The sequence below is a fragment of the Notolepis coatsorum genome (genome assembly GCF_963971535.1).
Source record: "Notolepis coatsorum genome assembly, chromosome: 1".
In the NCBI taxonomy this organism is placed as follows: domain Eukaryota; kingdom Metazoa; phylum Chordata; class Actinopteri; order Aulopiformes; family Paralepididae; genus Notolepis; species Notolepis coatsorum.
Genome location: NC_140165.1, coordinates 231352298 through 231377430, shown reverse-complemented (window position 1 = coordinate 231377430; position 25133 = coordinate 231352298).

The window sequence follows — 25133 nt, the reverse complement described above, 5'->3', positions numbered from 1 at the left end:
GTCACAGGTTTGGTTGTTGAGTAACAATTTTTTTTTGGATTGAATTTAAAAGATGGAAATTATGTACAATATCTTATGGTCAAAGATCATTCCAGATTAAACAGCCCTGGACTGAGAGGGTGTTTTTACCGAAGGCGGTTTTCCGGCCGGGCACTTCGCAATCCCCTCTAGTGGTTGCCCTAGTGCTGATTCCTCTATCGGGCTTCCTTTCTATGAATTCCCTCAGAGGGGGCGGGCACAGACCATGTAGGGTCTTGTATATAACAATAGCCTGTTTAAAAACGTTTAAATTGACAAAACCTTTAAAAATTTACTTCTGAAGAATGTGACAGTGGTGATATGAGTGAGGTTTCTTATCGAACACTTTAAGTGCACTCTTGTATAGCTGTTCTATGGGTTTGAGAATCGTCACACCTGTGCAAGACCAGTTTGTGAAGCAGTACTCAATGTGTGATAGAATCATGCAGTGAAGATAGGATCTAGCAGTATACTGTCACCTGTACCAATGCCCCGTACACCTGTACAAATGCCCTGTACAACTGTACCAATACCCGTACACCTGTACCAATGTCCGTACACCTGTACCAATCCCCTGTACTGTTACGATGCAAGGTAGGAATTGAGTTCCAATTGTAGAATGAAGAAGGAGACGGAGATGTGGTTTGCTCTTCTCGAATAGTGTTCTTTTTATTGCAAGAAGCACCAGAGCAAGGAAGGTAACGATAACAAGAAAGACACCAAGCATCAACTGAGAATATACTTTAAGGAAAATACTAAATCATAATAACAGCAACAAGAGGATCCAGCACTTGTCCTGTAGCCGACTGCATGCAGGTCTGTTTAAGGCTCCGACAAAGAGACAGAGAACAGGAGGTTACTATATAGCCACATTCCTGACATACCACACGCATCAATTAGTGACAGCATACGTGACAGCAAGTGACAGCAAACCAGAAGTGACAGTCCATCAGTGCAAATACCAAGAACAGGGTGAAGTACTCCAGAAAGGCAGTAGGGTTCCCAGTCCTAGAAGAGGACAGAAACCCAGAACGTTACATGTACACCTGTACCAATGCCCCATACACCTGTACCAATGCCCCGTACACCTGTACCAATGGTGTTCAGTGATGGGACCCTTCTTACCCTTCTTACATTTCAACTGAGGATTGGGCTTCTGGAGGCATTATGGCCCAACATGGCCTCCAAACATCAACACACCCAGGCCCTGGATCCAGGATCCAGGTATCGACAAAGCTGATACTATCTCGCATTACACTACACTATAAAGCAACCTGACAAAAGTATGTACGCACCAATACACCAAACCTACAGTTATACACTAGCATCCATCCTGGGGCTGTCCCCCCCTGCTTCTTGTCTTCCTCGGTCCCTGGCTGTGTAAAAAGGAGTATGCAGGTGTACAGACAGATGTGGATAGATATATATATGGTAAGAATCAATATATATATATAACGGTATACAGTAGGTTCAGAAGGTTCCCTGTTCGATTGCCACTCCTCCCGGGCAGCGTGTCGAAGTGTCCTTGGGCAAGACACCTAATTGCTCCCAATGAGCAGGTTGGCACCTTGCATGGTTGCCTCCGCCGTCTGTGAATGTGAATGTGTAAGTGAATGTGTGGCACAAAATTGTAAAGCGCTTGTAAAAGAGATATATAAATGCACCATTTACCATTTATGTGGGTCTTTGAGGAGAACGGCCAGCTGTCTGCTCCTGCAGCGATGGGTGAACAGTGTCTGTGGAGGGGAGCTGTGTTCCTATGATCCTCTCTGCAGTCTAAATAACCCTCTGGAGAGACGGTTTCCAAACCACACAGTGGTACCTCTGGTGAGGACGCCCTGCACAAGACCTCTGCAGGCCTCTGGGTAAGAGGCCGCCGACTCAGGCCGTCTTCCTTCAGTGACCCGATGAAACAGAGGCTTAGCGGTTAGCAAAACGCGATTTGGACTGGAAGGTCGCTGGGCGCAGTGGCAGGAGGACCTGGGGAAGTGAATGAAGAACACTCTCCCTCAACACCCACTGAGCAAGGCACTTAAAACCACAGCTGCTCCGGTGGAGATGCTCAGTGGAGCTGCTCAGTGGTCCCAGGTGTGAATGTCTCTTGAGTGTGAAGGAGGCAAAGAGGTCTATTAGATACTGGAAGCAGGCCATTGCTGAAAAAGAACATACATGTCCAGCTAATCTACCCATAAATAAAGGTAGTTTTACAGTAAGAGAATACGTCATATGGTAGACATTTGAGTTTCCCGTAGGATAAGATAAGATATTATTCCTTTATTGATCCCCTTGAGGAAATGTGGGCGTCATAGCAGCAGGGGAGAGGGTATGGGCAGGTTAATAGTAGAAAGACGTAAATATAGGCAATACAATTAGATCTGAATATAACATTTGAGAAAAAATTAACAGTGTAAACTATATAATTCATTCTGAATAAATGTGAGAGAAGCATAAACAGTCATGCAGATGAGGGTCTGTATGCCCTATATTATATTATACATATAGGCAATAAAGAATTTGTATCTGAATATATATACTATGAGTAAAAGTAAACAGTATACACAAGGTGCAGTATACACATATACTATGAGTAAAAGTAAAAGTAAACAGTATACACAAGGTGCAGTATACACAATGTGCCCTAACTGGAATGATATATGTCATACGTTGTCCTTGCAAGATGAATATAACATAGAGACCTTTTCCCCCCTTTCTCATTGGACATTCCAACAAAGATGCCCCTCTGTCCTGCACTTAATTAACGTGCTGCCGTGTTGTCTGTAAATAAGGACAGGAAGCAGTTTGTCAAAGGGCACAGCATGTCCCTCTCTGGCTGTCAGCTGGGCTCTGGGCCAAACACCAGGAGCCAGGTGGCCCTGCTCTCATTGACACCGACTACCTTTTGTAAAGATGCCCAACACAAGCTCTCCCGCAATGACTGAAGCAATCACTCATTTGAGAAACATCAGATCTCTGCTAAAGTAATCCAGCTATGAAGAGTTACAGTACTGTATCTTCAAAGTGATAGGGGTAAGTGGTGATGGCAAAGGTACTGTATGATACAGAATTAATTTGACTGTCTAAATCTTTAGGTACATTCATGTGCTTGAAGGGTTTGACATGTCGATAGAACATAAGCGTAGCAATGCGGGTGCTACCCCCCTTTGGGTTTGGACCAACTCTGCACTCTTTGAGACAGTTTGTGATTCCACACGATTGCCCTTTTACTTGCACACACACACACACACACACACACACACACACACACACACACACACACGCACGCACGCACGCACGCACGCACGCACGCACACACACACACACACACACACACACACACACACACACACACACCCCACCTTCCTACAAAGGCTCTAGACTGCTTGACTCAGCCTCGTTCAGCTTCGTGTCCAGTGTGCGTGTGTCAGTCCTCAGTCCCAGTCTCACTGTGATATACAGTAGGAGAGACGGAGGTAATTATCCAGACAAACTGCACCTCTCCAAATTAACCCTCCCCAACGGCCACTTCGGCTGAGTCACGCTCCTGACTGTCTGCTATGATTTGGAAGTCGTTGTGATCGACCAGCGGACCAGTGGTAGCAGTTCATCAATAAATGTTTTTTTACCCAAAAGCAATCAGGAGAAAACAAAGGGACTCCGAGGCAGAGTCACAAGGTTGTTCTGGGTTCATAATAAAAACACACCATACTACGCAAGATAACTGAGGTTTATTGAGTACATAGCAGAATATATACATTTGAGTGGCACATGCGCGATAATGAATCAATAATCTCTGTACCCTGAGGTTTCAGAATGTAACTTGTGGACTAATTAACTGCCACACAGCAGAAACTGCCACACAGCAAAGTTAGATATCATTGCGGTATGAAAAGAGAAGTGCTAAGAGAAGGGCCCCTCTGTGGCCCTGGAATGAGCTCCCCCAGGTATTGAGAGCCTCCCCCTCTGTGGCCCCTAGGCTCTGGAATGAGCTCCCCCAGGTATTGAGAGCCTCCCCCTCTGTGGCCCCTAGGCTCTGGAATGAGCTCCCCCAGGTCTTGAGAGCCTCCCCCTCTGTGGACTCATTCAAGGGGCAGCTAAAAACCCACCTGTTCAGGTTGGCGTTTGGCCAGGTACATACGTGATTTCGTTTCTACTGTTTTTGTCCGTGCCTGTTTTTATATTGTGTTTTTTTTATGAATTGACCTGTTCTTTGTTTTTTAAACTGGTGAAGCTCTGTTTTTACACTGTTTTTACCTTGGATGTTTTTTTTTATGAATTGACCTGTTCTTTGTTTTTTAAACTGGTGAAGCTCTGTTTTTACACTGTTTTTACCTTGGATGTTTTTTTTTATGAATTGCCTTGTTCATTACTTTTTTCTTTTAAAACTTGTGAAGCACTCTGTGCATTCGTGCTGGGACAGGTGCTATACAAATAAAGCCTTACTTGCTTACTTTGAGTGTAATATTGGGGCTTTGAGTATACTTTGGGGAGCTTTGAGTATAATTTGGGGAGCTTTGAGTGTTATATGGGGAGCTTTGAGTGTTATATCGGGGCTTTGAGTATAATTTGGGGAGCTTTGAGTGTAATTATGCAGGATTTGAGTGTTATATGGCGGCTTTGAGTATAATTTGGGGAGCTTTGAGTGTACTATGGGGACTTTGAGCGCTGGCCAAAATGTATACGACAGCTTTTGCTTGGATGAAAGCAGAGGTAATAAAGTGAAAGTGAAACGGAATAACATTATATCTCAGAACTCTCTCTAAAACTACTGGCTGTCCGACCACTTCTGGTGCTTTCCGACTGCTGACATGAAACCTTTTTGTGATGAATGTTTTATTTATTGCACAGGGTCCCGACAACCATCCAAAAATAATGTTCACTTTTAAAATAAAAGGAAAACAATTAATAATTAAATCAAAATAAATATATAGGATAAAGATTTACATAAAAAAGAAACACAACTCCACAACAACAAATTCCACTCCTGCTGAGAACCTTCTGACAGTAAGATCTCCCAAACGATTCCTCTGCAGGAGGAGAAGCAGAGCAGCAACAGTGCTAAAGCGGCCCAAGTTTCAAGTTTCTTTAATAGTTGTCATACAGAAGTACAGAATACTTTTGTACAAAATGCTTCTTATTGTTGCGCTCCAGAGACTGTGCAAGACAAGATAAGTATGAAATAAAAACATAGTAAAATTAGAAGTAAAAAAAAAGAGGTCACAGTGTTCAGTTTAGACATATGTACAATGTTCGATGCAGAATAGACGTAGTTACCATACAATATACAATACTGTGCAGTGTACTAATATACAATACTATATAGTGCAAGGCAGAAATGGAGAAATGGGACGAGGTGCAATTTAGGTACAATTCACAGTAGGTGTACGAGTTGTAGTGCAAATCCTTTATCAATAAATATAAAGTGTAAGTGTGTTTGTGTGATCTAAAGTGTGGAGAGTGGGTGCTGCAGTGTGTTGTTTGTTTGAGTGAGTGTGTGCGTGTGGGTGTGTGTGCTGTGTGCATTTGATGGTTGTTGCATAGTGATTATTGTTCGTTTAGCGATTATTGTTCGTTTAGCAGCCTGATGGCCTGGGGATAGAAGCTTCTTCTGAGTCTTTCTGTGCTCGCCTTAAGACTCCGGTATCGCTTGCCTGACCGCAGCAGTTCAAAGAGGCAGTTGTTCGGGTGGCTCGAGTCCTTAATAATTCTCTTAGCCTTCCCCTTGCACCGCTTGATGTAAATGTTCTGGAGGGTGGGAAGCCCCCCTCCAATTGTGCGTTCGGCTGAACGTGTCACTCTTTGTAGTCTGCTACGGTCTTGTGCAGTGCTATTCCCAAACCAGGAGGTGATGTTGCCGGTCAGGATGCTCTCTATTGTACATGAGTAGAAGTTCCTAAGGATCTTCTGACTGACTTGGAACTTCCTTAGGCGCCTGAGGAAGTAGAGGCATTGTCGTGCCTTCTTCACAACACTGTCAATGTGTGTGGTCCATGTCAAGTCCTCGGATATGTGGGCTCCGAGGTACTTGAAACTGTTCACTCTCTCAACCGGTGCCCCGTCGATGCTGAGGGGGCTGTAGTCCTTGACCCCCGACCTCCTGAAGTCCACAATCATCTCTTTTGTTTTGCTGACGTTCAGGGAGAGGCAGTTCTCCTGACACCACTGTGACTTCCAGGTAGGCCCTTTCGTCGTTGGCAGAGATCAGGCCCACCACTACTGTGTCATCAGCAAATTTGATGATGGTGTTGTTGTTCCGCTGTGCTACGCAGTCATGTGTGTACAGGGAGTAGAGGAGGGGGCTCAGAACACAGCCCTGGGGGGCCCCTATGTTGAGCGTGATGGATGAGGAGGTGCAGTTGCCGGCTCTTACCACCTGGGGTCTGCCCGTCAGGAAGTCCAAGACCCACTGGCACAGGTCATAGTTCAAGCCCAGGTCCCTGAGCTTGGCTATGAGTTTGGAGGGGACTATGGTATTGAATGCTGAGCTGTAGTCGATGAACAGCATTCTCACATAGTTCCCCTGCCTCTTGTCCAGATGTGATGCTGCTGTGTGCAGCACATGGGCTATGGCGTCCTCCGTGGACCTGTTGGGGCGATATGCAAATTGCAGAGGGTCCAGGTTGATGGGGAGGGAGGAACAGATGTAGCCCTTCACTAGCTTCTCAAAGCACTTCATGGCTATGGAGGTGAGGGCTACAGGGCGGTAGTCGTTGAGGCAAGCGGGCGTAGATTTTTTGGGTACAGGGATGATGGTGGACTTCTTCAGACAGGTGGGGATGACAGCCTGTTCCAAGGACAGGTTGAAGATGTCAGTGAATACCGGGGCCAGTTGGTCGGCACAGACTTTTAGGACGCGGCCGGGGATGCCGTCCGGTCCTGCTGCCTTCCTGATATTCACTTTTTTAAAGATCCGTCTCACCTCATGCTCTGTTACCCTGAACACTGAGTCTCGATCAGCAGACCCCCCCCCCCCCCATTGCCGTGGTTTGTAGGCTGGTGTTGTTATTCACAGCCTCAAACCTCGCATAGAAGGAATTGAGATCATTTGCTAAGGAGATGTCACTGTTCAGTTTGAGGGGGGTTCCTTTGTAGTCTGTCATTGTTCTGAGGCCCTGCCACATGCCTCTAGAGTCAGCCTGTTCAAACTGAAGTTCAACTTTATCCCTGTAACGCCGTTTTGCCTCTATTACTGCTCTCCTGACGTTGTATCTTGCCATCTTGTGTTCTTCCATGTTGCCTGTCACCAGCCCGGTGTTGTATGCTGATGTGCGCACTTTCAGAGCCTCACGGACGGATTTGTCTACCCAGGGCTTTTGATTTGGGTAGATTTTAATTTTGGTGGAGGGGATTGTTTCTTCTACCTGAGTACAGACATAGTCAATCACCGTTTCGGTGTATTCGTTAATATTGGCTGTGTTATCACGGAATACACTCCAGTCTGTGCTTTCCAGTACAGCTTGGAGTGACTCCTCTGACGTCACGGCCCAACGCTTAACCTCTCGCGAGACCACCGGCGTTCGCTTGAGACTTTGTTTGTACTTTGGCAAAAGAAATATTGCAGCGTGATCGCTTTTACCGAATGGACTAAGAGCCTGTGACTTGTACCCATTCTTAAATTGCGAGTACACATGGTCTAATATGTTCTCATTCTACAGCACCGTGGTGGTGGTGGTGTGTGGCTGTGGGGCGCAGGCCAAGTGGTGGTGTGTGGCTGTGGGGCGCAGGCCTGGTGGTGGTGTGTAGCTGCGGGGTGCAGGCCCAGTGGTGGTGTGTAGCTGCGGGGTGCAGGCCCAGTGGTGGTGTGTAGCTGCAGGCCGCAGGCCCGGCGGGCTGCTGAGGAAGCACTCAGCTTCTCCCTGCATTTCACTGCCGGTCTCATTTCCCCCTCATTCTTATCTTTCCTCTCTCTCTTTCCTTTCCTCTCAGAGTGCTGAAGGACACGTCTCCTGCTGTCCTGTCAGGCTGGATTAGGCCTGAAGGGCTGTTTGAGCGCCAGGCTTCATTATATTCCTCTCTGACATAATGGACTAAACTCCAGATTAAATTTCCCCTCCTTTCCATCTACCCCCCCCCCCCCCCCCCCCCCCCCTCTACGATAGTGGATGTCCCTCACCGGGTGACTGACTGGCTGACTGGCTCCCCGTTGTTGAAACACGCATTTCGTTGTGAGTGTTGTTGCCTGCTGAGCCTCACAAACTAGTGGAAACTGCATGAGGGTGGACCACATGGACAAAATGCCTACTCTGGTCTGCTCTGACATTAGCTGACAACAATACACTCTCTCAGCATCGTCTGAGATTTGGAGTAACTTAGGCTACGTTCACACTGCAAACCTTAGTTCTCAATATCTGAGTTATTGCTCAGATCTTTTTCTTTGTTTGACTGTTTACATAATTTTTATAATCGAATCTATCTATCTATCTATCTATCTATCTATCTATCTATCTATCTATCTATCTATCTATCTATCTATCTATCTATCTATCTATCTATCTATCTATCTATCTATCTATCTATCTATCTATCTATCTATCTATCTATCTATCTATCTATCTATCTATCTATCTATCTATCTATCTATCTATCTATCTATCTATCTATCTATCTATCTATCTATCTATCTATCTATCTATCTATCTATCTATCTATCTATCTATCTATCTATCTATCTATCTATCTATCTATCTATCTATCTATCTATCTATCTATCTATCTATCTATCTATCTATCTATCTATCTATCTATCTATCTATCTATCTATCTATCTATCTATCTATCTATCTATCTATCTATCTATCTATCTATCTATCTATCTATCTATCTATCTATCTATCTATCTATCTATCTATCTATCTATCTATCTATCTATCTATCTATCTATCTATCTATCTATCTATCTATCTATCTATCTATCTATCTATCTATCTATCTATCTATCTATCTATCTATCTATCTATCTATCTATCTATCTATCTATCTATCTATCTATCTATCTATCTATCTATCTATCTATCTATCTATCTATCTATCTATCTATCTATCTATCTATCTATCTATCTATCTATCTATCTATCTATCTATCTATCTATCTATCTATCTATCTATCTATCTATCTATCTATCTATCTATCTATCTATCTATCTATCTATCTATCTATCTATCTATCTATCTATCTATCTATCTATCTATCTATCTATCTATCTATCTATCTATCTATCTATCTATCTATCTATCTATCTATCTATCTATCTATCTATCTATCTATCTATCTATCTATCTATCTATCTATCTATCTATCTATCTATCTATCTATCTATCTATCTATCTATCTATCTATCTATCTATCTATCTATCTATCTATCTATCTATCTATCTATCTATCTATCTATCTATCTATCTATCTATCTATCTATCTATCTATCTATCTATCTATCTATCTATCTATCTATCTATCTATCTATCTATCTATCTATCTATCTATCTATCTATCTATCTATCTATCTATCTATCTATCTATCTATCTATCTATCTATCTATCTATCTATCTATCTATCTATCTATCTATCTATCTATCTATCTATCTATCTATCTATCTATCTATCTATCTATCTATCTATCTATCTATCTATCTATCTATCTATCTATCTATCTATCTATCTATCTATCTATCTATCTATCTACACACTAAAAACAGATTGGTCAAATTTGACCCAATTTGGGTTATTTTTGACCCAATTCACTGGTCAAAAAGGGCCCGACCAGTGTGTGGGTTAATTTGACCCATTATTATTGGTTATTTAATTTGACCCATAACTTGGGTCAAATAAACGAATACTTTTGATACTTTTACTTTTACTTTTACTTTTACTTTTCCATTTTAAGGGTCAAAATAACCCAACCTCCAAGTTGATTTGACCCCATATTGGGTTATACCAACGACCCATTTTAAGGGTCAAAATAACCCAACTTCCAAGTTGATTTGACCCCATATTGGGTTATACCAACAACCCATTTTAAGGGTCAAAATAACCCAACTTCTAAGTTGATTTGACCCCATATTGGGTTATACAAACGACCCATTTTAAGGGTCAAAATAACCCAACCTCCTAGTTGATTTGACCCCGTATTGGGTTATACAAACGACCCATTTTAAGGGTCAAAATAGTTGCTTTGACTGAATCTTGGGTTACATCAAAAGGGTCAAATAGACCCTATTCACAGCAGCCATCTTGTGAGCCAGATTGACAACGATTGACCAACAGATGGACACAGCAACATGATTAGTTACACATGTGTCAGTCTGGTTCACAGGATGTAGGTTTACCCTGCTGTGTCAAGATGGCTGCTGTGAAAAGGGCCTATTAACACAACTGCTATAGTTAGTACACTACATTAGGTTGGCACAGATGCTTGATTGAACGGTATAACAGTCTAAATGTGCTGAAATCAATGAAAAGAACAGACCAAGGCGTAGAATACATTTAACTTCAAAATGTATTACACTTGTTGCATACATGTCACAGCGTGTGGACATCAAAAAGTGCTTGTGCTGCTATAGTGCCCATGAAACACATCATGTCAAACTGATTTCCTGTTTAAATAATAAATAATAAATAATACATATCGGTATGGTTTTGTACTGCTTTACTGCCCTGTTGGAACACTCCCCCAGATATTGATAGATCAAAACACATATATACTAAGGCTGTCAAAGTTAACGCGGTATTAACACGTTATCGCCTGATTCTATTAACACCACTATTTTTTTTAACTCACGATTAACTTTTAAGATTTTTTTTTACTAGACTATACTCAGGTGTATTATTGATGCTCTCATTGATACTATGTTTGTTTCTGAAGTGTGTGTGTGTGTGTGTGTGTGTGAGATATATATAGAGAGAGGGGGGTGAGAGAGAAGGGAAGGGGCAAGAGAGAAAGAGAGCTGGGAGAGTGTGTGTGAGAGAGAGAGGGGGGGTGTGTGTGATTACTCAGCCCTTGTGTGGGTGAATGTAACAAGTTCCTAACGTTTTCTTTCCCCTATTATTTCATGTACACTTTATTCATTGTTTTAATGAATTTTCTTTCTTTTAAGTTATTTTGTGCATCACTCTGTTTTGAATTTGATGCAAATTTGCAATGCATGAGGGTCATCCTTTTGTGTTAAATGGCTGCATAACGAAAGCATTTGTTGACTCGCATGTTGATAAGAGTATTAAAACTTGGAACTTGAAAAAGAAGAAAATTAGATTCATTTGTGATTAATCGCAAGTTAACTATGGACAATCATGCGATTAATCGTGTTAAATATTTTAATCGATTGACAGCACTAATATATACATATAGAAATACGGGACTTAGCGTCTACCCATCTCCCTCCTCCTCCATCTCTTCCCCCACCTTCCCTCCTCCTACTTCACCTCCTCACTATGCCACCTCCTCTCCTTATACTCCTCCTCCTCCTCTCCTCCACCTTCCCTCCTGCTACTTCACCTATTCTACCTCCTCCTCATTTGTAAGTTTTGCGTTACGTACGGCTGTCCTTAAGAATGCTACATGCTTGGACTCTGGTCCCTCAATATTATATATAACGTGCTGGAGAAACTCCCATGCATGAACACACTGCCTGGGGTACTTTATGTCAAATACATAAAATGCTTTAAAACACGTATCAACTGCCCCGAGAATTGTGCTTTCAGGGTGTGCCCGACCTGCATAGATCACGAATGCCTGAGCACAACATGTGTGTGGTTCTCCCAGCACCAAAACCGAGGGAGAGGGTCTTGCCTGCTGGAGGTACTCCACCATTTTTGTCCCAACCTAAAACAAGCACATAAGCAAAGAAAGAATGTTAAATACAGGTGAATCTTGGGTTGACAGCAAATCATAAGCAAGATAACAGGTTTATACCAACTATACAAGGGAGCTAAATTAAATCAAGTTTTTTTTCTCATGCCAATGGAATGTGCAATGACATTTTGGAGTGCTCAAAACAGTGGTTTTAACTCGTCTTTGTAAATGAGGGAAACCTCAATGCCTTTTCGAGTTTAAATAGAGGTTATGGGGGCCTGGGGGACTTTGGTTGTCAGACCTTGGCTTGGTGGTGCAACCAAACTCTGTGGGTGCAACCTATAGGCTCTCTGAAGCAGCAGATAGGCTCTCTGAAGCAGCAGATAGGCTCCCTGAAGCAGCAGATATGCTCTCTGAAGCAGTTAGGCTCTCTGAAGCAGCAGTTAGGCTCTCTGAAGCAGCAGATAGGCTCAAGCAGCAGATAGGCTCTCTGAAGCAGCAGATAGGCTCTCTGAAGCAGATAAGCTCTCTGAAGCAGCAGATAGGCTCTCTGAAGCAGCAGATAGGCTCTCTGAAGCAGCAGATAGGCTCTCTGAAGCAGCAGTTAGGCTCTCTGAAGCAGATATGCTCTCTGAAGCAGCAGTTAGGCTCTCTGAAGCAGCAGATAGGCTCTCTGAAGCAGCAGATAGGCTATCTGAAGCAGCAGATAGGCTCTCTGAAGCAGCAGTTAGGCTCTCTGAAGCAGCAGATAGGCTCTCTGGAGCAGATAAGCTCTCTGAAGCAGCAGATAGGCTCTCTGAAGCAGCGGATAGGCTCTCTGAAGCAGCAGATAGGCTCTCTGAAGCAGCAGATAGGCTCTCTGAAGCAGCAGATAGGCTCTCTGAAGCAGCAGATAGGCTCTCTGAAGCAGCAGTTAGGCTCTCTGAAGCAGATAGGCTCTCTGAAGCAGCAGTTAGGCTCTCTGAAGCAGCAGTTAGGCTCTCTGAAGCAGCAGATAGGCTCTCTGAAGCAGCAGATAGGCTCTCTGAAGCAGCAGATAGGCTCTCTGAAGCAGCAGATAGGCTCTCTGAAGCAGCAGTTAGGCTCTCTGAAGCAGCAGATAAGCTCTCTGGAGCAGATAGGCTCTCTGAAGCAGCAGATAGGCTCTCTGAAGCAGCAGATAGGCTCTCTGAAGCAGCAGATAGGCTCTCTGAAGCAGAAGTTAGGCTCTCTGAAGCAGCAGATAGGCTCTCTGAAGCAGATAAGCTCTCTGAAGCAGCAGATAGGCTCTCTGAAGCAGCAGATAGGCTCTCTGAAGCAGCAGATAGGCTCTCTGAAGCAGCAGTTAGGCTCTCTGAAGCAGATAGGCTCTCTGAAGCAGCAGTTAGGCTCTCTGAAGCAGCAGATAGGCTCTCTGAAGCAGCAGATAGGCTATCTGAAGCAGCAGATAGGCTCTCTGAAGCAGCAGTTAGGCTCTCTGAAGCAGCAGATAGGCTCTCTGGAGCAGATAAGCTCTCTGAAGCAGCAGATAGGCTCTCTGAAGCAGCGGATAGGCTCTCTGAAGCAGCAGATAGGCTCTCTGAAGCAGCAGATAGGCTCTCTGAAGCAGCAGATAGGCTCTCTGAAGCAGCAGATAGGCTCTCTGAAGCAGCAGTTAGGCTCTCTGAAGCAGCAGTTAGGCTCTCTGAATCAGATAGGCTCTCTGAAGCAGCAGTTAGGCTCTCTGAAGCAGCAGTTAGGCTCTGAAGCAGCAGATAGGCTCTCTGAAGCAGCAGATAGGCTCTCTGAAGCAGCAGATAGGCTCTCTGAAGCAGCAGATAGGCTCTCTGAAGCAGCAGTTAGGCTCTCTGAAGCAGCAGATAAGCTCTCTGGAGCAGATAGGCTCTCTGAAGCAGCAGATAGGCTCTCTGAAGCAGCAGATAGGCTCTCTGAAGCAGCAGATAGGCTCTCTGAAGCAGAAGTTAGGCTCTCTGAAGCAGCAGTTAGGCTCTCTGAAGCAGATAGGCTCTCTGAAGCAGCAGATAGGCTCTCTGAAGCAGCAGATAGGCTCTCTGAAGCAGCAGATAGGCTCTCTGAAGCAGCAGATAGGCTCTCTGAAGCAGCAGTTAGGCTCTCTGAAGCAGCAGTTAGGCTCTCTGAAGCAGATAGGCTCTCTGAAGCAGCAATTAGGCTCTCTGAAGCAGCAGTTAGGCTCTCTGAAGCAGCAGATAGGCTCTCTGAAGCAGCAGATAGGCTCTATGAAGCAGCAGTTAGGCTCTCTGAAGCAGCAGTTAGGCTCTCTGAAGCAGCAGTTAGGCTCTCTGAAGCAGCAGATAGGCTCTCTGAAGCAGCAGTTAGGCTCTCTGAAGCAGCAGATAGGCTCTCTGAAGCGGCAGATAGGCTCTCTGAAGCAGCAGATAGGCTCTCTGAAGCAGCAGATAGGCTCTCTGAAGCAGCAGATAGGCTCTCTGAAGCAGCAGTTAGGCTCTCTACAGCAGATAGGCTCTCTGAAGCAGCAGATAGGCTCTCTGAAGCAGCAGATAGGCTCTCTGAAGCAGCAGTTAGGCTCTCTGAAGCAGCAGATAAGCTCTCTGAAGCAGATAGGCTCTCTGAAGCAGCAGATAGGCTCTCTGAAGCAGCAGATAGGCTCTCTGAAGCAGCAGATAGGCTCTCTGAAGCAGCAGTTAGGCTCTCTGAAGCAGCAGTTAGGCTCTCTGAAGCAGATAGGCTCTCTGAAGCAGCAGTTAGGCTCTCTGAAGCAGCAGTTAGGCTCTCTGAAGCAGCAGATAGGCTCTCTGAAGCAGCAGATAGGCTCTCTGAAGCAGCAGATAGGCTCTCTGAAGCAGCAGTTAGGCTCTCTGAAGCAGCAGTTAGGCTCTCTGAAGCAGATAGGCTCTCTGAAGCAGCAGATAGGCTCTCTGAAGCAGCAGACCCCTTGCAAATGGGTGTAGCATTCCCTGAGGGGGAGGAGCTGCGCATTATATGGCTTTTTTTGCTTACCTTGCTTCCTCTAGAACTCCACCCCTCTTTTGCGAACTCCAAAAGCGGTACTGCTGGTTCTGGTGAGGGGAGGTACTGGTGGTTCGTGTGAGGGGAGGTACTGGTGGTTCTGGTGAGGGGAGGTACTGCTGGTTCTGGTGAGGGGAGGTACTGCTGGTTCTGGTGAGGGGAGGTACTGCTGGTTCTTGTGAAGGGAGGTGCTGGTTCTGGTGAGGGGAGGTACTGCTGGTTCTGGTGAGGGGAGGTACTGCTGGTTCTGGTGAGGGGGGTACTGGTGGTGCCTCCTCATCGATATCTTGATCTGAAAGACAAAGACAGAAAACAAAGAAAGACTTTTACAGTAATTTCAGTGCCATCCAGTGCAGCAAACTCCAACACAGGACCAGGCTGGCAGGACCAGAGACCAGGACAAGAACAGGATGATAACCAAGATGAAGAACAGAATAATTTGTGTGTGCATGCATGTGTGTTGAAACCCTACTGAACAATACTGCTTAGTCATGGAAACATTTTCATGGTCAAGAAAGTACTAGCTCTTCAGCATTGAAAATATTAGCAGCCTGATTTGGTACATTAGGTGGCTGGGCCAGGGCCTGGTTGTCGTTATGTTCTCCTTGCAAGTGCTTTCTGTAAGACCAAATGAAAGAAAATGTTCTGCTACAAACTCCCTCACAACATTGGATATAAGTGGATGAAGCGTTTATATTGTGTGCTACTCGTAAATGTGAAAAGAGAGACTTGGCATCACCAGGAATTAGCCTTTTGCATTTAAAGCATGTATACGCCATCTGCCTTGATATGTTAGAACTCTTAACTTAATGATCACTTACAAATTCTCTGTAAAGTTTTGAGAACTTGAGCCGGGGGCCTATTTTGGGGATGAGGTTCCGGATTGTTTCGTCATCTAAAAGTTGAAACGCCTCCTCATCAATATCTTTATCTGAAAGACAAAAGACAGAAAACAAAGAAAGACTTTTACAGTCCAGGCAGCAAACTCCAACACAGGACCAGAGACCAGAACAAGAACAGGATGAGAACCAAGATGAAGAACAGAATAATGTGTGTGCATGTGTGTTGAAACCCTATACTGCTTAGTCATGGAAACATTTTCATGGTCAAGAAAGTAAAAATGCTCACCTTTAAAACTGTCTGTGAGCTCTGGCAATTGCCACTCAATTAATTTTTCTGTGACAAAGCTGTCCATCAAGACTGGCCTGAAACAAAAGAAAGCAATGTGGAAATGAACACATCTGCAATTAATTAATGCCTCATGCCCAAGTACTCAGCCACGTGTGCACGATAGGCCAAGTACTAGCTGACATAGCAGCCTAGAATATTTAGCACTGAATTCAGGTGTAAAAAGCCTCACCACATGTCTGGCTTCCCTAGTCTACTGCTTAATTTAGTATAGGATGTTGTAAATTGATGCCCGAATCGCGGGACATTAGAGAGATGATGGAAAATGTAGACCTCAAAATGGCGCAAAATGGCTCTAAATCACAGTATGTAGCTAGCTAGCCAACCAGCTATGTCACCGCATTGAGAGGACAACAGCTTTATTACACACATATGGTTAATAAAGATATCAATCATATAACGTTACACAGCTATAGATAATCTCCAGTTAATCTGGTATCATTACAACCCAAAACACGGTAAAATTTGCAATAACAGTAACGTTACTAGTACTGGTTAACTAGGCCTAGCTACTAGCCAGAACCTTTGTAATACTCATAGACTTGGTCACTTTCGGTAGCATGCTTGAACGGTAATGATTTATGTGTCGTGTCGTGTCGTGTGGCTTATTTATTAATAGAGGTTACCACATATTTTTACAAGGTTAGAGATGAACCGATTATAGAAATGAGTAGCTAAGTTGCAACTTGCGGTGGATAGCTAGCTAGCTGATGACGCGACAGATAGCTGTGAAGAGCTAGCTAATTTAGTTCCACAACATTCACAGTGCATGGTTAACACGACGCAATATGTACAATGGATGGGTTGAGATATAAATACTGTGCTAACGAAACGAGATCTTACCTTGAGTCAGTGAAGTCTTTTCCGTGATCGTGAAGAGGGTTTGTTGGATCGTGTTGACTGTGAACGTGGGACCGTGTTGACTGTGAACATGACCGTCTGACTGACTGGAACATATAGTTCCCAGTGGGGGAGGGGTGTAGCTTTGCAGATCCCGGCGGAAACACCCAGCTCTCTGACCCAACACATGGGTTATGTCTCAGAAAACTGACCCATAATTATTATAACTCACAAATTGGGTCAAAATTGGGTCAAAATTAAATCTCAATAACCCAAATAATGGTTATGCTCAGAGAATTAACCCATAATTTTAACCCAACACGATTAACCAAGAAATTGGGTTATAGAATTGACCCATCTGTTTTTAGTGTGTGTGTATCTATCTATCTATCTATCTATCTATCTATCTATCTATCTATCTATCTATCTATCTATCTATCTATCTATCTATCTATCTATCTATCTATCTATCTATCTATCTATCTATCTATCTATCTATCTATCTATCTATCTATCTATCTATCTATCTATCTATCTATCTATCTATCTATCTATCTATCTATCTATCTATCTATCTATCTATCTATCTATCTATCTATCTATCTATCTATCTATCTATCTATCTATCTATCTATCTATCTATCTATCTATCTATCTATCTATCTATCTATCTATCTATCTATCTATCTATCTATCTATCTATCTATCTATCTATCTATCTATCTATCTATCTATCTATCTATCTATCTATCTATCTATCTATCTATCTATCTATCTATCTATCTATCTATCTATCTATCTATCTATCTATCTATCTATCTATCTATCTATCTATCTATCTATCTATCTATCTATCTATCTATCTATCTATCTATCTATCTATCTATCTATCTATCTATCTATCTATCTATCTATCTATCTATCTATCTATCTATCTATCTATCTATCTATCTATCTATCTATCTATCTATCTATCTATCTATCTATCTATCTATCTATCTATCTATCTATCTATCTATCTATCTATCTATCTATCTATCTATCTATCTATCTATCTATCTATCTATCTATCTATCTATCTATCTATCTATCTATCTATCTATCTATCTATCTATCTATCTATCTATCTATCTATCTATCTATCTATCTATCTATCTATCTATCTATCTATCTATCTATCTATCTATCTATCTATCTATCTATCTATCTATCTATCTATCTATCTATCTATCTATCTATCTATCTATCTATCTATCTATCTATCTATCTATCTATCTATCTATCTATCTATCTATCTATCTATCTATCTATCTATCTATCTATCTATCTATCTATCTATCTATCTATCTATCTATCTATCTATCTATCTATCTATCTATCTATCTATCTATCTATCTATCTATCTATCTATCTATCTATCTATCTATCTATCTATCTATCTATCTATCTATCTATCTATCTATCTATCTATCTATCTATCTATCTATCTATCTATCTATCTATCTATCTATCTATCTATCTATCTATCTATCTATCTATCTATCTATCTATCTATCTATCTATCTATCTATCTATCTATCTATCTATCTATCTATCTATCTATCTATCTATCTATCTATCTATCTATCTATCTATCTATCTATCTATCTATCTATCTATCTATCTATCTATCTATCTATCTATCTATCTATCTATCTATCTATCTATCTATCTATCTATCTATCTATCTATCTATCTATCTATCTATCTATCTATCTATCTATCTATCTATCTATCTATCTATCTATCTATCTATCTATCTATCTATCTATCTATCTATCTATCTATCTATCTATCTATCTATCTATCTATCTATCTATCTATCTATCTATCTATCTATCTATCTATCTATCTATCTATCTATCTATCTATCTATCTATCTATCTATCTATCTATCTATCTATCTATCTATCTATCTATCTATCTATCTATCTATCTATCTATCTATCTATCTATCTATCTATCTATCTATCTATCTATCTATCTATCTATCTATCTATCTATCTATCTATCTATCTATCTATCTATCTATCTATCTATCTATCTATCTATCTATCTATCTATCTATCTATCTATCTATCTATCTATCTATCTATCTATCTATCTATCTATCTATCTATCTATCTATCTATCTATCTATCTATCTATCTATCTATCTATCTATCTATCTATCTATCTATCTATCTATCTATCTATCTATCTATCTATCTATCTATCTATCTATCTATCTATCTATCTATCTATCTATCTATCTATCTATCTATCTATCTATCTATCTATCTATCTATCTATCTATCTATCTATCTATCTATCTATCTATCTATCTATCTATCTATCTATCTATCTATCTATCTATCTATCTATCTATCTATCTATCTATCTATCTATCTATCTATCTATCTATCTATCTATCTATCTATCTATCTATCTATCTATCTATCTATCTATCTATCTATCTATCTATCTATCTATCTATCTATCTATCTATCTATCTATCTATCTATCTATCTATCTATCTATCTATCTATCTATCTATCTATCTATCTATCTATCTATCTATCTATCTATCTATCTATCTATCTATCTATCTATCTATCTATCTATCTATCTATCTATCTATCTATCTATCTATCTATCTATCTATCTATCTATCTATCTATCTATCTATCTATCTATCTATCTATCTATCTATCTATCTATCTATCTATCTATCTATCTATCTATCTATCTATCTATCTATCTATCTATCTATCTATCTATCTATCTATCTATCTATCTATCTATCTATCTATCTATCTATCTATCTATCTATCTATCTATCTATCTATCTATCTATCTATCTATCTATCTATCTATCTATCTATCTATCTATCTATCTATCTATCTATCTATCTATCTATCTATCTATCTATCTATCTATCTATCTATCTATCTATCTATCTATCTATCTATCTATCTATCTATCTATCTATCTATCTATCTATCTATCTATCTATCTATCTATCTATCTATCTATCTATCTATCTATCTATCTATCTATCTATCTATCTATCTATCTATCTATCTATCTATCTATCTATCTATCTATCTATCTATCTATCTATCTATCTATCTATCTATCTATCTATCTATCTATCTATCTATCTATCTATCTATCTATCTATCTATCTATCTATCTATCTATCTATCTATCTATCTATCTATCTATCTATCTATCTATCTATCTATCTATCTATCTATCTATCTATCTATCTATCTATCTATCTATCTATCTATCTATCTATCTATCTATCTATCTATCTATCTATCTATCTATCTATCTATCTATCTATCTATCTATCTATCTATCTATCTATCTATCTATCTATCTATCTATCTATCTATCTATCTATCTATCTATCTATCTATCTATCTATCTATCTATCTATCTATCTATCTATCTATCTATCTATCTATCTATCTATCTATCTATCTATCTATCTATCTATCTATCTATCTATCTATCTATCTATCTATCTATCTATCTATCTATCTATCTATCTATCTATCTATCTATCTATCTATCTATCTATCTATCTATCTATCTATCTATCTATCTATCTATCTATCTATCTATCTATCTATCTATCTATCTATCTATCTATCTATCTATCTATCTATCTATCTATCTATCTATCTATCTATCTATCAACACATACAGTATTCCAAATATGCACAATACAATACAAACACATATAACAAAGACAAATGATGTACAAAAGAACACAGAACAACATAAAAGTAAACAGAGAAAAATGGGGAGGGGGGGGGGCATCAATAAATACTTAATGTATGTTTTCGACAAGAGATACATGAAGAGCTTCTTCATATTACAGTATACACAAGCATGGCACAAAATGACCACCAGCCACCAGCTGAATGCTGGGAACATAATGTAGGTGGCTAGTAGGGTTGATCCACTCACCAGCCAAAGGCAACGTACTGAGTGACAAAACTGAAATGTCAGTCATTTGACCAGTGGACAAGAGTTAACCTTGAACTCTGTACACAAGCATATTATACATTACACATAGTCCAGTACACAAGCACATTATACATTACACATAGTCCTGCAACAAGCATATACATGACACACAGTCCAGTAAGGAGTTTAAATAAGACCGTATCTTATCCCACCAGTCCTCTTGGTCTGGATCCTCTTGGTCTGGGTCCAGGTGACTTACCGTGGTGACAGCTCTTTCCATCCTTATTAAGTCAATAAACGTCCAACCAACTGCTCAGGCTAAAACAGGTTGAGGTTCTTTATCTTCCAGTTTATAACAATTAACTTGTCTTCTTGCCATACGGTTTTCCACCATGTGGGTGACAGTTGCCTATGCTTGACTAGTTCACACAGTCAGCAGTACTTCACACAGTCCTCAGTACTTCACACAGTCCTCAATACTTCACACAGTCAGTAGTAGTTCACACACTCCTCAGTACTTCACACAGTCCTCAGTACTTCACACAGTCCTCAGTACTTCACACAGTCCGCAGTACTTCACACAGTCCGCAGTACTTCACACAGTCCTCAGCACTTCACACAGTCCGCAGTACTTCACACAGTCCGCAGTACTTCACACAGTCCTCAGTACTTCACACAGTCCTCAGTACTTCACACAGTCCTCAGTACTTCACACAGTCAGTAGTAGTTCACACAATCCTCAGTACTTCACAGTACTTCACACAGTCCTCAGTACTTCACACAGTCCTCAGTACTTCACACAGTCCTCAGTACTTCACACAGTCCTCAGTACTTCACACAGTCATCAGTACTTCACACAGTCATCAGTACTTCACACAGTCCTCAGTACTTCACACAGTCCTCAGTACTTCACACAGTCAGTAGTAGTTCACACAATCCTCAGTACTTCACACAGTCCTCAGTACTTCACACAGTCCTCAGTACTTCACACAGTCATCAGTACTTCACACAGTCCTCAGTACTTCACACAGTCATCAGTAGTTCACACAGTCCTCAGTACTTCACACAGTCATCAGTACTTCACACATTCCTCAGTACTTCACACAGTCATCAGTACTTCACACAGTCCTCAGTACTTCACACAGTCCTCAATACTTCACACAGTCCTCAGTACTTCACACAGTCCTCAGTACTTCACACAGTCCTCAGTACTTCACACAGTCCTCAGTACTTCACACAGTCCTCAGTACTTCACACAGTCCGCAGTACTTCACACAGTCCTCAGTACTTCACACAGTCCTCAGTACTTCACACAGTCCTCAGTACCTCACACAGTCCCCAGTACTTCACACAGTCCTTAGTACTTCACACAGTCCGCAGTACTTCACACAGTCCTCAGTACTTCACACAGTCCTCAGTACTTCACACAGTCAGTAGTAGTTCACACAATCCTCAGTACTTCACACAGTCCTCAGTACTTCACACAGTCCTCAGTACTTCACACAGTCAGTTGTAGTTCACACAGTCAGCAGTACTTCACACAGTCCTCAGTACTTCACACAGTCATCAGTACTTCACACAGTCATCAGTACTTCACACAGTCATCAGTACTTCACACAGTCCTCAGTACTTCACACAGTCCTCAGTACTTCACACAGTCCTCAGTACTTCACACAGTCCTCAGTACTTCACACAGTCCTCAGTACTTCACACAGTCCTCAGTACTTCACACAGTCCTCAGTACTTCACACAGTCCTCAGTACTTCACACAGTCCTCAGTACTTCACACAGTCAGTAGTAGTTCACACAATCCTCAGTACTTCACACAGTCCTCAGTACTTCACACAGTCCTCAGTACTTCACACAGTCCGCAGTACTTCACACAGTCAGTAGTAGTTCACACAATCCTCAGTACTTCACACAGTCCGCAGTACTTCACACAGTCAGTAGTAGTTTACGCTCGCAATTGTTGAGTTCAGGTGTCCCTGCCTGCCTGACCTCCTTGACCTGTATTTTTATTCATCTGATTTATATGAACGCCACATTTACCCCAATACGACTACAACAATTTCATGATGGCTTCCTGTCCTCGCGTCTAAACCTATGAGCTCATATTTCCCTAATAACATTTAAAATCATTGGTAAACAAACGGGAGCCTTCTGAATGGTTTCCAGTGATGTTAGCTGCTGCTGCTCGGCATACTCCTTTCCATGATTCATCTGCAAGTGTTTAATTAAGTTTGTGGTTGATTGATTGATTTAATTTATTGGACAATCTAAAATTACATACAATACTGATACACAAAATGTACAGCCATCACATAATTTAAAACCGCCGAGGTTTGAAACACAATAAAACCTTACATTTTATTTCCATTGTGGTCCTCAAGGGGGGGGGGGGGGGGGGGGGGGAGACAAGATAACGAGTATGCACAAATAAAATGTTCAAGAATTATAAATATGAATAAAAAATGCAATAAAACAAACAAACACAAAGTCTACATCACACCTGCATATATCTTTCTTTATCCTGAGTGACTAAGCCATTTCTTCATAGCCTGTTTAAAATGTCTATCTGAGTCAATACTTTTTATAGACACTGGCAGTTTATTCCACTCACAAGCTGCTGAGTACTGAAAGGTATTCCCCCCCATTGAGCTCTTGAATTTGCACAGTTTAATGTCAGTTAAACTGCCCCTGGTTGCATATGTGTGGGTGTCCCTAAAGCACATAAAATAGTTTGACAAGTATGAACATTATTTTATGGGTAAGGCGCAACTTACTTTGAATCACCCGATTTTCCACTGGGAGCCAGTTTAGTTGATTAAGTATAGCTACATCCAGGTGAGTGCGGGTAGTTTCAAGTTCAAGTTTCAAGTTTCTTTCTTTAATAGTTGTCATACAGAAGTACAGAATACTTGTATACAAAATGCTTCTTACTGTTTCGCTCCAGAGACTGTGTTAGACAAGATAGTATGAAATAAAATAGTATAGCATGTAAAATAGAAGTAAAAATAGAGGTCACAGTGTTCAGTATAGACATAATTATGTACAATGTTCGATGCAGAATAGAAGTAACTGAGTTACCATACAATATACAATATACTATGCAATGTACTAATATACAATACTATATAGTGCAGAGCAGAAATGGGATGAGGTACAATTTAGGTACAATTTACAGTAAGGTGTGCGAGTTGTAGTGCAAATCCTTTACCAATAAATATAAAGTGTAAAGTGTGTTTAGGTGTTCTAAAGTGTGTAAAGTGGGTGCTGCAGTGAGTTGCCCGTTTAAAGTGAGTGTGTGCATGTGGATGTGTGTGCTGTGTGTATTTGATGGTTGCTGCATAGTGTTTATTGTTCGTTGAGCAGCCTGATGGCCTGGGGATAGAAGCTCCTTCTGAGTCTTTCTGTGCTCACCTTAAGACTCCGGTATCGCTTGCCTGACCGCAGCAGTTCAAAGAGGCAGTTGTTCGGGTGGCTGGAGTCCTTGATGATTATCTTAGCCTTCCCCCTGCACCACTTGTTGTAAATGTTCTGGAGGGTGGGAAGCCCCCCTCCAATTGTGCGTTCGGCTGAACGTGTCACTCTTTGTAGTCTGCTACGGTCTTGTGCAGTGCTATTCCCAAACCAGGAGGTGATGTTGCCAGTCAGGATGCTCTCGATTGTACATGAGTAGAAGTTCCTAAGGATCTTCTGACTGACTTGGCACTTTCTTAGGCGCCTGAGGAAGTAGAGGCGTTGTCGTGCCTTCTTCATAACACTGTCAATGTGTGTGGTCCATGTCAAGTCCTCGGAGATGTGGGCTCCAAGGTACTTGAAACTGTTCACTCTCTCAACCGGTGCCCCATCGATGCTGAGGGGGCTGTAGTCCTTGACCCCCGACCTCCTGAAGTCCACAATCATCTCTTTTGTTTTTCTGATGTTCAGGGAGAGGCAGTTCTCCTGACACCACTGTGACAGATTCTCTACCTCTTCCAGGTAGGTTGTGTTGTTGTTCCGCTGTGCCATGCAGTCATGTGTGTACAGGGAGTAGAGGAGGGGGCTCAGAACACAGCCCTGAGGGGCCCCTATGTTGAGCGTGATGGATGAGGAGGTGCAGTTGCCTGCTCTTACCACCTGGGGTCTGCCCGTCAGGAAGTCCAAGACCCACTGGCAGAGGTCATAGTTCAAGCCCAGGTCCCTGAGCTTGGCTATGAGTTTGGAGGGGACTATGGTATTGAATGCTGAGCTGTAGTCAATGAACAGCATTCTCACATAGTTCCCCTGCCTCTTGTCCAGGTGTGATGCTGCTGTGTGCAGCACATGGGCTATGGCATCCTCCGTGGATCTG